The sequence below is a fragment of the Pongo pygmaeus genome, chromosome 7 (assembly GCF_028885625.2).
Source record: "Pongo pygmaeus isolate AG05252 chromosome 7, NHGRI_mPonPyg2-v2.0_pri, whole genome shotgun sequence".
NCBI classification, from domain to species: Eukaryota; Metazoa; Chordata; class Mammalia; order Primates; family Hominidae; genus Pongo; species Pongo pygmaeus.
The window spans coordinates 90829534-90844162 of NC_072380.2; the positions used below are offsets into that span (position 1 = coordinate 90829534).

The window sequence follows — 14629 nt, forward strand, 5'->3', positions numbered from 1 at the left end:
GTAGTCTCAAAACCCAGCACTATAAATAACACATAAAATGTGGGCCATAAATCTTTTTGAATTAATGAATAAGTCCCCATGATTGTAAGGACAATTATAAGACCAACACAAAACACATATTTGCCAAGGTCTGTGACAGAAGTATCTGTGACATGAAAGCCTGAATCTGAGTCTGCTGATATAGCTGACAATTTATCTAGTTCTGAGACTGCTTTTTAATAATTTACACTTATCCTTTATATTTAGGCATAGTACCTTCATTAGATGTACTATTCAATGATTAGGGCTTGGGGAGAAAATCCATCAGATAAATTTCTTAACTACATTACTTGCAAACTTTTCTTTTCTTCAAATTTATAACTGATACAGTAATTATACATATTTGTGGGATATAGTGTGATGTTTAATGCATATATACATTGTATAATGATCAAATCAGGGTAATTGGTATATCCATCATTTTAAGCATTTATTATTTCTTTGTGGGGATAACATTCAAAATCTTCTCTTCTAGCTATGTTGAAATATACAATACATTGCTTTTTGCTATAGTCACCTTACTGTAAAACGTATTTGTTAAAGCATTTTTATAATGACACAGTTAAGGGCTATTTCAGAATCACTAGCTGCTACAATTGTTATTTATACTTTTCCATGGGTAGTACAGCTGCAGCAGCTATTTCTCTACATTCTGCTGTTGCTATCTTCTGCGTTTCCAAGAGAGAACAAAATCCATTTCATTAAAGAAGGAAATGTAAAATTTAGCATAATCCAGTTACCACAAAACCAAAACACTCACACACACTCTCCCAGGTGTGAAAGTGAACTAGTGATCTAAAATAGCACACTGAAACTGGTTTCAAAATAAGAGGACATTTACTCATATTTGATTATTTTATTATTTTATCAATTATGATATTCAGATATACTTCTAATAACAATTCTGAATTGCTAGATGGAGCATTAACTATGTACAATTTTTGTCTTTGTATGTACTTATCAATAAGCTATAAGATTGTCTCCCACACCTTATTCTTTTCCTGCATTCTCTTGGGAACAGGAGATGTAGCTATCAGTTTTTTTTTAAATTTCTACACAGCCGAAAGACTAGTATCACTTAAATAAAGACAGAAAATTGCCCCAAAGTAGGGAGCTTCATTAGGTAGCATAAAGTTCTCATATGAGAAAGGAAGAATTTCTTTTCTTAGCTGAAAGGTCTCTAAGTACAAAATTTTCATAAATAAATGTGTCTGTGGTTTTGGATTAGATCTCCTTCTCTACAATTAATGTCTGAGGGTTATCTTCGGTAATCAGGAAATTTTTATTTTAAAAACAGTATTATATAGTATTTGATACATGCAAAGTAATGCATGCAAATCTGTTATATGTAAGTTATGAAACATAATAAAAATAAACTCTTGCAAACACACCACCAAAACTAAGAACTAGAATCAACACTGCTGAATCTTTCTTTGTGCTTTTCTCTGGTTCTTTTTTTCTGTCATAAAAAGTGTAACTCTGCTCTTGGTTTCATATTAACATTCATTTAATTTTTATGTATTTTTTATTAAGTATGGGTTGTTTTGTGGTTTATAAAATTGGCATCATACTTTCTGTAACTGTGTTTGGTTTTTTTCCCTCAACATTATTATGTTTCTAAGGTATATCTATTTTGTTTTAGCTAGTGTTTATTCATTGTTATCACTGTATAATACTATGTTGTATAAATGTAAAAAATGTGTATATTATCCTGTTGATGTTATTTGAGTTGTTTTGGATCTATTATTCACAATGTTTTATGAGCATGTATTTTAATGCCTCCTATTACTACGTGCAAGATTTATCTTAACATATATAACCAAGATTAGAACTGCTGGGTCATTGGGAATTTGAATATTCAGCTTTAAAAGATAATGCCAAAATGTTTTTCAAAGTTACTCAGTCAAGTTGCAGTCCTATGATTGTACAGCCTCACCAGTTAGATCAGCCAATCTAGTTAGTATAAAACCTCAATTGGTCTTTGTGCTAGTTTGCTAGGGCTGCCATAACAAAATATCACAGAGTCTATGGCTTCAGTAACAGACTTTATTTTTACACAGTTCTGGAGGTTAGAAGTCCAGAAAGGTGTTGGCAGGTTTAGTTTCTCCTGAGGCCTCTCTCCTTTACTTGAAGACTACTGCCTTCCTGCTATGTCATCGCATGGCTTTTTCCCTGTTTGCACGCATCCCTGGAGTCTTTTTCTTCTTATAAGGAATCCAGTCATATTGGATTAGAGCCTCATGTTTAAGACCTTATTTAACCTAAATGACTTCTTTAAAGGGCCTATCTCCAAATGCAGTCACACTGAGGACTCAGGCTTCAACATATGAATTTCTGGGAAACATAATTCGTCTCTAATAGTTTTAGTTTGCATTTCTCTAATTACCAATAGGTTGAAAATCTTTTCATCTGTTTAATAGTCACTATATTTCCTATTCTGGAAAATTCTGAAGAATATCTTATGTTCATTTTCTATTTATCTTTTCATACTTATTTCTCATTGTTATTTAAGTTCAATCAAGTTAAATAGGTTTTTGGAGCTTGAGCTTGTATCTACCATCTTGCTAATATTACCTGTTAATAAGAGTCAATTTTCTTAACAAAGAAGAATAAATGTAAAAAGTTTTTAAATGTTGTAGATCCGCTCTGTTCCATGGAAGTTTCTGTGATAATGGGAATGTTCTCAGTGCTGTCTAATGCTGTATCCATTAGCCATGTGTTTTTTTGAAAAATAAATGTAAATAAAATAAAATTAAATTAAATTAAAATTTTAGCACCTGGGTCAAACTACCCTGCATTTAAAGGGTTCAAAAGCCACATGTGGCTAATGAGTGAACTGTGCAGCTTTAGGTGGTTAGACAATGGACCTCTGCAGTCCCAGGATTTTGTCTTTGACAGTGGCATAGTGAGATATTTTATGTAACAGTTATTCTGGCATTAAAAAGAAAAGTTAACTACCATTAGACCCAGCAATCACATTACTGGTTTTATATACCTAGAGGAATATAAATCATTCTATTATAAAGACACATGCATACAAATGTTCTTTGCAGCACCATTCACAATAGCAAAGACATGGAATCAACCTAAATGCCCATCGATGATAGACTGGATAAAGAAAATATGGTACATATACACCATGGAATACTATGTAGCCATAAAAAAGAATGAGATAATGTCTTTTGTAGGAACATGAATGGAGTTGGAGGCCATCATCCTTAGCAAACTAATTCAAAAGGAGAAAACCAAATACCATATGTTCTCACTTATTTTTTTATTATACTTTAAGTTCTAGGGTACATGTGCACAACATGCAGGTTTGTTATATATGTATACATGTGCCATGTTGGTGTGCTGCACCCATTAACTCATCATTTACATTAGGTATATCTCCTAATGCTATCCCTCCCCCAACCACATGTTCTCACTTACAAGTGGGAGCTAAATGATGAGAATTCCTGAACACAAAGAAGGGAACAACAGACGCTGGGGCCTTTTGAGGGTAGAGCGTGGGAGGAGGGGGAGGAGCAGAAAAGATAACTGTTGGATACTAGGCTTAATGCCTGGGTGGCAAAATAATCTATGAAACAAACCCCTTTGACATGAGTTTACCTATATAACAACCTGCATATGTACCGCTGAACCTAAAATAAAAGTTTGAAAAAAAAGAAAAAAAGTTAGTTAACCTGGTCATTTCTAACTTTTCAAAGTAACCTAACATAACTTTCATGACATACCTAAATTTACTGAGTCATATTCATATACGACTACAATTTATATACTAAACTACTTCTTGACATAAATGTTCACTTTGTAGTAAGGTTCATTCTCCCAAAACGGCACATACCAAAGTATCAAGAGGTATCTTTATTCCTGATATGCTGTAATAGAATGAAGACCTTATCTGGTCTTTAGTGTAATTGGATGTTAGTCTGTACCAGTCTTCATATTCAAAAATTCATATTCAAAATTATCTGCTAGTCCCATGATGGTTGTCTTTGTTTCATTAAGCTAATATAAACACGTATAAATAAAGTTTTGATTGTTTTCTCCTAAAATCTCCTATCTGTCCATGTGGAAATGTATCTCTTACTTTTTCCCCCTCTTATAAGCTCTTCTTAACAATTTAATCCTCATGAGTCTTATTTCTCCTAGCTCTAATTACTTAGAATTTTATTTTAAAATGTAAGATATCACTGATAAGCCCCTTTTTAGTCATTTTATAGATGACTTATGATGGTTGGAAGATATTCAAGACAGTGTGTTAAAGTAATAAATACTACTCAGTAATCAGAAAACCTGAGTCTTTGTCTTCACCCATAAAAATGAACCATGTGAATTCAAGTAAGTAATTTTATATGTAAACTTTATTCTGATTCTAAAATTGTTATGATCGTTTATAAAATTCTGTTTCACTTATGACAAGTCTCAAGCCTATTTTTAAAATCTATTTAAAAATTATGAAGACTCAAATATTTTCCGCTGAATTTGATATTAAACTGTAATCATTCATCTTCACTTACGGCATGCTGTAGCTGCAGTTGATAGACAAAATATTATGTCTTAACATTGTGTACTTGTATCTTAAATGAACACTTTTGTTTCAAATCATGTTCTACCTAAATTCTTGATGACTTTTTCACATTTCCAGTTCTTATGCTGTTACAATCAATCACTTTTAGTAGAAAAAAAAAATCATTATTTTTTTCTGTTTACTAAAAGCTCTCTTTAGAATATCAAGTTTTAAGTTCTTAATACAACAAATTTTGGAAAATAAGCTCTCATAATTTCCAACATTGATGCTTTGTTTGACTGGCTTTTAGAACACCATACTCTCCTAGTTTTCTTCCTTTCTCACTTCACATTTCTTCCTGGTCTCCTTTGTGATGCCTCCATTTCTTAGTGTTTATTGCTAGAGTGCCCTAAAACTCATTCCTGGCCCTCTACGGTTTTCTGTCTGTGCACATGAGTTTTATTCTAGTCCCATTGCTTCAACAGGCAGATGACCATGACTCCCATATTCATACCTCTAGCCTTCACCACTCACCCAGGCTTGAGATTCATAATTCCCATTTCCCACTAAATATCTCTACTTTATATATCATAGACATTTCAGAATTAGCAAATACAATGAAATAGTTTACTTTTTTCTATCACTTTCACTCCAGTTGTTTCCATCTCCATTTGCTCAAGCCAAAAGCTTGGAATTCATCCCTAAACTTTCACTTTCCAACAGTTTCTACATGTAGTCCATAAGAAGCTCTTTCCACCTCTAACTTTAAAATCTATCCTGGATCCCTCTACCTCTCACCATCTTCACCCTACTGCAAGCCATCATTGCTTGCCTCACCTAGTGCAACAGGCAGTCTCTTACAGGATCTTCCTCCTTCCCCTCTTGCCACAGTCCTTCTAGTTTATAACAAGTACAATAGCCAGAATAATCTTCCAAAGAAATTTAAACCAGGTAACATTCCTGTCCAAAACCCTGGCTCCCATCACTTTTAAAATACAAATTAAACTGCTTTCTTTGACCTACATGGCCTTAGTCAATGTTCCTTCTGCCTTACTGTCCAAACTGATTTACCACTTTCCCCCTCACACACTCGCCTCTAGAATGTTTTTCCCTAAAAGACTTTTCCAGCATTAGGACCTTTGCACTTGTTATTTTCTGAACCTGGAAGACCTGTAAGATTCCTCAAAATAAGATCTCAGAAGATAGTTGCATTTTCATTTTGTGGAGACATTTGGTGAGAGACATTTTGCGAAAGATAGATACATTTTACTTTGGAGGGTATTTACACATTTAGCAATGAGCAAGTTTATTAAATAACAAGTGCAAAAATGATAGAGCAAAGATGTCTATTTTAAACAGAGAAATCTGAGGAACTGTAGACATGTGAGTTACACCATGGCTTCAATATTTAATGCATAAGAATCACCTGAATTGAGTTCCAGACAACCATTTCCACCCATAAAGATTCTGAACAGGAAATCAAGATGGCCTGGGGACCTGCCTTTTGACAAGGTCTTCAGGTGATTCTGCTGCATATGGTTTACAGACAACCCTTTGAGAAATACCAAGCTGGTATATTTGTTCAGATAAACATGGGCTGGTGCAGAGCACCAGTGGTATGCAATTGAGGACCAGCAGATTACATGAATCCTGAGTGGCAAAAGAGGAAGATGATCCGATAAAGACCACTACAGATACTATCCCAAGCACTCTCGGCATGGAGACTTGAAAATCCATTCATAGAAATGAACTGTTAATCATTGAATTGTGCTATGTAATTTTTTAAGTTGTGAAGTATTAAAATATTTTGATAAATATTATAAATTTTGTCACATATATTTTATTGCTATAAAATGATGCATACATATGTCATAGGTATAAAGATACAGAGCATATAGATATAGATATGTAAAGAATATGTAATCTAGGCTTAATTATTTAGCTGATACTGCATATTGTCTTTATAACTTCCTAAAGAACCACTTCTAATATTCTCTAGGAAAAAATATTGTTTCTTTCCATTCTTTACCACTTTCCTTTCCTCATCCTCTTCCTTGTGCTTTCACTTCTTAAACAATTTAGTACAAAAGCCATTCGATGAGGCCTAGTAAGCCTTTGTCACCATGGGCAGGGTGGGTATACAGGGTATGGCAATGGTTGGGCATTTGCTATTAAAGCCCAAGAAATATAAGGAGGGTGTCTGCGCAGAGGAGCCTAGTGTGAGCTGTTGAAAGTTATTGGAAGGAGAAGGACATCTACATGGGGGAGTGGCCACAGCAGCCACTTAGTACAGATAGTTATAGTCTGTGCTAGGTGGGGAGAATGTTGTATGGGGTAGAAAAGCGGTAGCAACAATAATTTGTTAAAATACAGGGAGATTGATCTAATAAGTGTGAATATTAAAGATGAAGGTAATCAGTATTTGTCACTGAGGAGGAAGTTAAAGTATGATATAGGCAAAAGCTAGAATGAACTCTGGTGCTGGATGAAAATGGGGGAATGAAAGTGCTGGTTTTCAATATATTTAGCAAATATAGAATTAAACATAGATGTAAGGTATATATGTGTGTGACTATATAAATGTAGATGAACGTGTTTTCACATGTATGTATGTATGTATGTATGCCTACATACACATAAATCCCATAGCTCAGTCTATTGCAAAGGCCTGGGGCAGCTATTCCCCAATAGCAACGAGCAAACCTAGTGTCCAGATCTTGGTGTCTAGATACAATTCTCCTAGTGAAGGAACCAGAGCTTTCTGGAGAAATGGCTGATTCAGAGCAGAGAAAGCATAAGATGACCCTAGAACATATGGTTCCAAGAAGCAAGAAACATATCAAAGAATGACGGGGAGATGTCAAAGGACATATTGGCCAAATTGAAGGGATTTCCCCTGGGCAAATCTTGAACAATCTGAGCTTCAAAATAAATAATAATAGAAACCCGTTATAGTTAATATAATAAAATGGTCAATGAGTTTATATCAATATAAATAAATTGAATACATTATGTTTGGTGAGAAATAGGATATTTACGTAAGCACAAAGTATCTTGCCACAAAATATATTAATGTTAAAAAAGAAATAAATAACTTTACAGTGGAGAAGACTGGGTGGCACCTTTTAATCAAATGAGTAAAATTAGTATCCCAATAAGGGTACAAATTAAAAGTTTGCCCAAATTGTCTGTTGGTAGGATGTGGTGAGAATAGAGCTTCACTGTGATTTTCCTGCCAAAGAACACATCTTCTGAATCTAATCATGAGACAAACACAAACAGCTAAATTCTATAAAATAACTAGTCTGTATCTTTAAAGGTTTTAAGGCTATGAATTTCAAGGGAAATCCAAGAAAATGTACCAGATAAAAGAAACTAAGACAGGACAACTCAATGAAACATGATTTTAGGCTAATCCTTTAGTTATTAAGGGCATTATTGGGATAATTGACAAAACTTGAACAAGTCTGAGGATTAGACAGTACTATAGTAATGTATCAGTGTTAATTGTCAGATTTTCTTGTTAATATTTGGATATGTTTGTAGGAAGTGTTTGGGGTTGACAGGGCATTGTGTTGACAGCTAACTCTCAAATGGCTTGAGAAATAAGCCATTTTTACTGTCTTTTTTACTGTCATTTCAACGTTTTTGTAAGTGTGAGATCGTATTTTTAAAATTATGAACAAAAGACAAGTCATCCCTGAGTCAGATAATCCTTCTTCAGGCAGCTAGTATAGTTAAAAGCTGTTTACAATGGTAGTTGGCTTCTAGCCTAGTGGTGCTAATCTCTCTTGCTAATACCATGTAATCCCAGCAATATTTCGTGTGTGGTTTTTTTTTTTTTTGAGGCTTTGGGATTTTTTTTCTAATGATGTTTGTATTAGTCCATTCTCACGCTGCTATAAGGACATACCCAGGACTGGATAATTTATGAAGGAAAGAGGTTTAATTGAGTCACAGTTCCACATTGCTGGAGAGGCCTCAGGAAACTTAAAATCATGGTGGAAGGCACCTCTTCACAGGTTGGCAGGAGAGAGAATGAGTGCAAGCAGGGGAAATGCCAGACACTTTTCAAACCATCAGATCTTGTGAGCACTCACTATCACGAGAACAGCATGGGGGGAACCACCCCCATGATTCAGTTACTTCCCACTTGGTCCCTCCCACAACACGTGAGGATTACGGGATTACAATTCAAGATGTGATTTGGATGGGGACACAAAGCCAAACTGTATCAATGTTTTTGTTTTCTTTTGATGTTCTTACTCTACAAATGTCTATAAAATTAGTAAAGTTCTCTGTATTACAATAAAATCAACAAGATTCATAAGAATGAAAATACGATAGCATTAGGAGATATACCTAATGCTAAATGACGAGTTAATGGGTGCAGCACACCAGCATGGCGCATGTATACATATGTAACTAACCTGCACATTGTGCACATGTACCCTAAAACTTAAAGTATAATAATACTAATAATAAAATAAAATAAAAAACTCAAAAAAAACGTTCTTCAAAAACTTTATATATTTCTACCTGCATTCAAATTGGAATAAATGGGCATGAAATTCATAAGAAAAAACAAATCATAAGGAACATTCACACTCACAAACTCAAAACAGTTGAACATGTTTACCCTGTAAGAGGGTGATGATAAAGCAGCAGGGTGACAATTATATATCCAGACAGAAATGCGACCTTTTAAATCATCCATGTCAGGCCATGTAACAACTGGGCAATTCAGCAAACAAGTTCAAAAACATTCCTGTTTTCAACAATTTCTCAACTCCACACTTAGAAAAATGAAAAACCTCTCTTTAACTCTCAGAAACCTGGGCACTTATTTAGTTAAAGCAAAACTGTTGTCTACTGGCCTATACCTGGTTATAAATAGCAGCAAGACATGAGAACACCCAGGGACACTGAATGAGCTTTCTAAATATAGGTTTTTCTTACTTCAAAGGCCTTTTAGAAGAATACCATTCTTTGTGAAAACTTGCCCTTTATGAAGGGCACACAGACACTAAGATCAGCAATTTTTAGACCTCGAAAAGTTTTGAAATATGTCTTTAGTTTGAGAACCCACATTTTGGAGGCATGAAAACTGAAGTGCAGAGAAATTAATATTTTTCCCAATATCAGATGGCAAGCAAATACTGTAAAAATTATGACATTGAAACCCCTGTCTTCTAGTCAATTGAATGCAGCTGCTAACAGATTGCAGTAACCGCTTATTTTCATTGCCCTCAACACCACGTTCCTTCTATGCCTCATCCCTCTTGCTTTTGTGAGAGGGATGATAGCATTACCTGCAAGTATTAGCTGTAAGAAATATTTTTCAACTTTACTTTTTTGTAACTCACTCTTAAAATGCTGTTTCTGTGTTAAAAATTGGTGAGAGCATTTTCCTTTCTTCTTTAAATGACTCTGCTTGCATTTGCAGTCTTTTACAGTTGAATTACTGTATAACAGTAAGTCTAAAAACACATTTTAGTAGAGGAGATTATAGTTGGAGACAGCAAGGTGGGGACTGGAGTTGTCATACCTTAGAGGGAGATGGGAGAGAGACAATGTTGGCTAGACCTAATCTATTATAACCTTCCTTAACCCATTTATGCCTAGTGTTCCATTATCGGAATTATAAGCTTGTGGGAGTCATTTATATCCCACTGCTCAAAGTCATCACCAAAATCTGACTTTTCAAAAAAGAAATTTGCAACCTCTGGCATCAATGGGTTAATTGAAGTCCCAGAATGATTTCTGTTGTTTGCATTGCCACAGGTGAGGGAGTATAGAAAGCAACAAGATTTTCATGTTTTCCCATTTCATATTAATTTCTTAAGGATTTCTATAAGACTTTTAAAAATATATGTAAAACAGCTTATCTTTAATTTTCCCCAACTCATTTGCATTTTAACATGTTGATAAGTAACATTTAAACTCAATAGTTATGATTAACCCTGTTCTATAATTCTAAAAGTACTGGGAAGTGTGTGTGTGTGTGTGTGGGGGTGTGTGTGTGTGTGTGCTGCCTTGGCAACCAATCAAATATAGCTCTCAGTTGAAAAACAATTATTATAATGTAGACAATAATTAGATTTGATAGTGGGGCCAGCCATTGGTAAGTTTAAAAGTCACTCTAGGTGATTTATATATGCAGCTGGGTTGAACACCTCTATTCAGATGAAGCACTTAGATGGAAGTATAGCCAAGCATGGCTGTAATTTCACATCTGAAACCTGTTTTATCCTGAGTCATTTGCATAGTGCTTATTATATGTGTTTATAGTGTCTTTGGTTGTGTTATAAAATATTAAAAGTTGGTGTGAATTAAAGAAGTGACATGCAATGATGAAAGCCTAGAAGATAAGCACCAGATCTTTTAATTATAACTCAAATGAGTTTGGTTGACACAAAATATTACGGGAATTAGACACAAACATTACTAATGCATAATGCTGGAATAAAAATCTTAGAGTTATGTAAATATGAAAGACATTCTAATTTGTACCACAAGGTAATACGTTCAAGCATTTTTATTTGTATGTATTTACTTTGTACCCTGAATTGTGCAGAAAACATTTTCTAAAATTTAGAGTGCAAACTAGAAAATATAAATCTCAAGTAGTTTATATTGTAGTCAAAGGAAAGATTTTGAGATCTTTTAATGTCTCAGTTCATGGAGACCTCTTCCTCAGATGGATTGGTTTTTATTTGTTAAATTAATGTTTACCATTTTAAGTAGTTTCTTAAATATTCCTGGTAATGGGATAGAGTCATAATAATAATTTCTAGTCCTGATAATAGAGTCAATAGTAGAGCTGCTTGACATTGATAGTAATTTTGATAATATACAACATGTCATGATTTTCCAGATAACAACTTGTCTCTTGGCCGAAATAAATACACATATTGTTTATCTTGTTACCTTATTAAAATTTTTTTATTTTGTTAGTATAGCGATTTGACCACTTTTTTTATTAATATTTTAAAATAGTTCAGTGGATAATCTCATTTTGAAATGTCTATTGATTGATATATCCATTATATATTTTATATATATGGGTATATTTCTTATTAGCCAAATTGATACTTTCTTATTTACACTTACATTTAAATCACATTTCTGCTCTTCAGCATTTTCTTTTCTCTACAGCCTATTCTACTGACTTAAACTAGCCTGAAATATTTGAAAATTCTATTTAAAACAAGTGTATGGAAAATCTTTGAAATAACTTATAACAGTGTCAGAGAAGAAGAGTTATTACACATTGTACTGAAGAGCATTCCATTAGTAAAAAGATTAACAAAAAATTCTAACAACATTCAGACATGTAATAGCAATGAAATACATTAATTGTAATACTGAACAATTAGATTTTCGGTAGTTAAAGGGGATAAAAATGCTATATAGAAAATTAGCATCTGCAGAGAAGATATTATAAATTGGCAGTGATTATGTGTAGATTTAAAATATGTTGAAACATGGTCATAGCAACTGTTTTTCTTTTTGGCTGAAAAGAGGCATATTGAAGTGTTTAAGCACTTTTTCAATTGGAGTAGATATTTAGACACTGTACAGAAAATACTTGCTTGCAGAATAGCAGATATTAACATGTGTATGAAATGTGTGTTTTTAATTAATGCATTTTCATTCATTCAGAAAAGAAAAGATCACCGAGTTTAGCTTAAATGTAGCATTGTGGCATCTTAAAGTGGCATTCTTAGACTTTCCGCGTTGCTGTTCCTTTTGCCTTCACTAAACAGCACTGGCCTCTCATTTATCCAAGTTAGAAATCTAGATAAAATTCTAAAATTGTCAACCTAGAATCCTCTACCTTCATGCTTGCCACTCAATAAATCACTAATTTCTGACTCTCCTATTTCACCAGGTAGTCTTCTCCACTGTACCCCTGCTCCCTTATTCTCAGGGCCTACCATCTCTGCCTCAACCTGCCAATCAAAGTCACTTCTAGTTCATTATGAGCAGGGCCATTTTTAAGCTTTCTCCCATCCTGGGCAATTGCACTTTTGGAAGCTCCACACTACATTTTATCAAATATATTAAAATGTACCCAAATCACATATTTAATATAATTTATTACATAACTAAGTAGGATATGCATTTCATGAGTTGTAATATTAGTGCTGGTAATATTAATAAAACATGCTTTTAATCTCACTTTTGCATTTTGAAAAATATTTTGGAAGCTTTTTTTTAGGTGTTAATATTTTCATAGGTCTTTCTCAAACTCATAGTCTCTACAGAGTGTGCTTTTACTATCACAAGGCAAAACAGCCCTAACAGTGAGACAACTGAATATGAGGAACATCACCTGGATAATTAAACCATATTTGTGGGAGATGGAATAGGAAGTGTTTGTAGAACAAATACAGAAATCAAGAAAAAGATGGTGGTGTCAATTAATACTCTGCATAGCAGATCATAATATTCAAAACCCAGATACTGTTGAGATATCAATAGACTATCACCCTATAGAGTAATACCTCAAAACATAATGTAAACTACTTACATATTTAAAAAGAAATATTGATGGCAAACCATTAACAGAAAATGAAGGAAGTTTATACCCCAATGCAAACATTGGAAAATGGTAACTGTAAATGGTTAAATCACCTACTAGTTTCATGACTTAAGATTTCCAAACCTTTATTATTTCATCTTTTAAAGTGAAATAATGAGAACACTGTTTTGAGAGAGTTGTTAAGAAATTTAAATTATATAATCCATATACACAGAGTGTGATATGTGGCACATATGTGATATTTATTTTTGTTATTGTTATTATTCATAAGGCACTATTAAACCGTAGCTGTTTTGTTATTCTTGTGGTCATTATTATATCTTGGAACAGACCAGAAAATATTACTGAGCTTGATTGGATCCTTTTTGTGATTTTAAAGATGAAAAAGTTAATATGAGTTATTTTGATAACTGTGTCAGTGTTCTAATATCCTTTGAAAATCTAAGTATTTATTTAACATAGGAGGGCAAGTCATAGATTAATGAGAGGTTATAGATTTTAAAAGTATCTTTCTTCCTTGGACTCTTACAGAGCCAGTAAAGGAAAAGATAAAACAAATAATTTGGCGAGTATTATATAACAAAGAACATCACCAGCCCCAGGCCCTTAATGCTTTTGTGATTTTGATGTGAATAAACCCTGGTCCCCTCTCTGACGTCAGTACTGCTGCTGACTGGGTAAGGCACTGGTTAAGTCGATTAACCTTTCGCTGCTTTAGTTTCTTCTTTTGTAATGTGCAGGTAATATTACTTGTCACTTGCCAGCCAGCAGTACTTCTGTGGCTAATTGACTTTCTCCGCAGGGGTATTGCAAAGATTAGTGGATAAATGATTTATAAACCCTCTGAAATATTAAATATATGATATAAAAAGCCCTAACAAGAGGACAGAACAAATTATTCCATGCTTTAATTTGCTACTTTCGTCATGTATATTTGATAAAAAACTTAAAAGAGGAAGCCATCAACAAAGTGAAAATAGGTTAGATTACTCGGGATTCTAGATGCTTTCTATTGCTGTTATTTTTAAAAATCTTTTGTTATAATTGTGAATATAAGAAAAGAAAGTGTGCTAGAGATCATAATTGTGTTTATCTTCTTAAGTTGATAAAAAATATTTTATTAGACAGGAAAATGAACTGGGTAAGAATAAGGACACATACTCTTAGCCTGGTTTTACTAATGAACAACTGTATGACCTCGATCAAGTTACTTAAACAAGGAGGATCTTGAGTAAGATAATCAAGAACAGTCTGCACAATACATTTTGTGGATTTAGGAACAAAATACAAAACTCTGTGCCATACGTTGTAGTGGATTCGAAAATCAAAGACCCAGAAATATGATATAAAGAGGTCAACATGAAAATAATAAATTCTCACATAAGACAGAATTAAATCAACACAATAACAAAGTTATTTATTCTACCTGGAGATGGAGAAAGAGTGTGACTGGAAAGATGAGAACAGGTTGAGAAGACCAATAGGAGAATACCAAGAGCATTGCATGTGCTGCTGTGATTGGACCTTAT

The 14629-nt window shown here is 33.7% G+C and overlaps 1 protein-coding gene across 4 annotated transcripts in view; it reads left to right on the plus strand.

The window, feature by feature from the left end:
- Window positions 1–14629, plus strand: part of PKIA (cAMP-dependent protein kinase inhibitor alpha) — an 89730-nt gene that overhangs the window by 58622 nt on the left and 16479 nt on the right. Inside the window, exon 1 of one of the 4 annotated variants that reach the window (XM_063668926.1) lies at window positions 4360–4383. The exons of 2 other annotated variants lie outside the window; for them this stretch is intronic. The gene's annotated coding sequence lies outside the window, so the exon portion shown is untranslated. Of the gene's footprint in view, window positions 1–4359; window positions 4384–13668; window positions 13778–14629 lie in introns of those variants that run through there. One more of the 4 variants, XM_054497861.2, reaches the window with a different exon arrangement.